The following is a 2031-nucleotide window of genomic DNA, read 5'->3' on the forward strand; positions in this document are numbered from 1 at the left end:
CCAGCGGCCACGTTCTAAGCGGTGTTCATGGCACCGAGCGACTGCAGTAAGGCGTTGGGCCTCTAAGCGAAGGGTATTTGATGCAGGGTCACGTTCTGATGCAAGTTCTGCTTGGCGGCGCGACGCCCAGACACGCAGAAGTTGCAAATCAGGAGCGGTTCGCGATTCATCAACCCACGACGTACGTGTCGCCTCAACTAATGCCGCCTTAAGACAATGGGACGGGTCCACCATGAAGTTGGATACATTGCTTTCTGATACCGCCCTGTATCGATCCCAGTCCACCACTCGACATAGTCGGCGGAGGCGGCCTGTTCCGCCCGAAGATAAGCCAAGGTGAATCGGATGATGGTTGCTACCCCAGCAGTCGGGTTCACATGACCACGAGACGGTCGTCCTTCCTAGCCACCAAGATAAGTCCGGTGAGTGTGGCGGCGCGCAAGGGTGGTCTCGCCGACGAGTAGGCACTGACACATTATTAAGCAGAGTGAATTGGGCGTCCATAAATGTGTCCAGCACACATGTACCACGCGCACTGGAAATAGCGTATCCCCATGTGGTGTGGGGCGCGTTAAAATCTCCTGCGACCATAATGGGGCAACCAGGATGTTTCTGTCGTAGGTACGCCAGCCAGCCGAGACCCAACCGAGCCGCATGACCACTGTAAGGGCGGGCATAGTATGAAACAATGATAACGTCCGTGCGTTGGAGACGAACCAATACGGCCACGACTTCTTGCCATAGAGTACACCACCGTGAAAGATCAACACGAGTCTGATGAATTGTGCATCTTACATACGCTGCAACGTTTCCTTGAGGGACATCGGGCGTGGCACTCCTACGATCCAACATTGAAGGCGATGAGTATGCCAGAAATCCTGGAATGGGTGGCAGGCCTATGGATTCTTGAAGCAGTAGAGCCCAAGCACGCAGCTTCCCATATCTGAGACGCTGATGCAGCTCTCCGACCTTCCCCGCGATGCCGCGACAGTTCCACTGTAAGATGCCTTCTCGCACACTTGAAGACATAGCAGCCATCATAGGTTAAGATTGGCCAGTAGAACCGAGGTGAGATGCTGGAGCTGTTGCGCAACGAAGCGCAGGAGTTCTTGAGGTCAAAGAGGCTTCGACAGAGCTGCCGGGTTAGCCATATGAGCAGGACTAGATGACGACGGCGAATGCGACGGCCGCGCTCCGTCATGACGACGCCGGAGCACTGTACGGCATTCCTTGAGACGTTGGATCTCCCTTTCAAGGTTGGCGAGGCAAGCGTCGATCTCGAACTCTTCGTCTGCCAAAGGAAGCGGCGTGTCTTCTATCGATTGTGATGCCCGTTGCGGTCGTGAAGTAGACGACCTAACAGCTGCGCTACAGGTACGAGTGGCAGCATCACTTGTCTCTGTACTTGCTTTTGTTACCTGGCTAGCGTCCTCCTCCAGCGAGGCCAGTACGGCGTAACGGTTGTACACAGGGACTTGTTTCATTGATGAATCTCGAGGGGTCCGTGCTGGCTGTCGATAATGGCGTTGTCGAGCCTTCTTAGTGGCCTTCAACTTCGTAGGACAGCTCATGGAAGTGATGTCATGATCGTTTGTTTGGCATATGCAGCATCTAAACGATGCCGACGGTTCAGGCTCCATGGTGTCGTCTTTAGGTGGGTAGGGACAGGATGATTTCATGTGTCCCTGTCTAAAGCAAGAGTAGCAGTACACAACGGAAGGCTTGAACGGACGCGGGCGCAGTACGCAGCCGTAATACAGGATACGTTCAGGTGGGGAATTAGGACCTTGAAGCGTGATTAGGCACGTACGACCACTGCCTACGTAGCGAGCAGCCACGACCTTTTGTGTGGGACACGATAGTTCCTGCAGGAGCCTCTCGGGTTTTTCGTCAAGGTCAACGCCATTAACCACGTAGCGTCTTAAATCTGTACCACTGGCGAGGTATGCCTGGACTGGAAGGACACACTCTTCCGAGACTTGTATTTGTTGCAGTTCTTCGAGTTTATAAACTAGTGCCATAGCAGACACC

Source organism: Dermacentor albipictus, unplaced genomic scaffold (assembly GCF_038994185.2).
Source record: "Dermacentor albipictus isolate Rhodes 1998 colony unplaced genomic scaffold, USDA_Dalb.pri_finalv2 scaffold_25, whole genome shotgun sequence".
In the NCBI taxonomy this organism is placed as follows: domain Eukaryota; kingdom Metazoa; phylum Arthropoda; class Arachnida; order Ixodida; family Ixodidae; genus Dermacentor; species Dermacentor albipictus.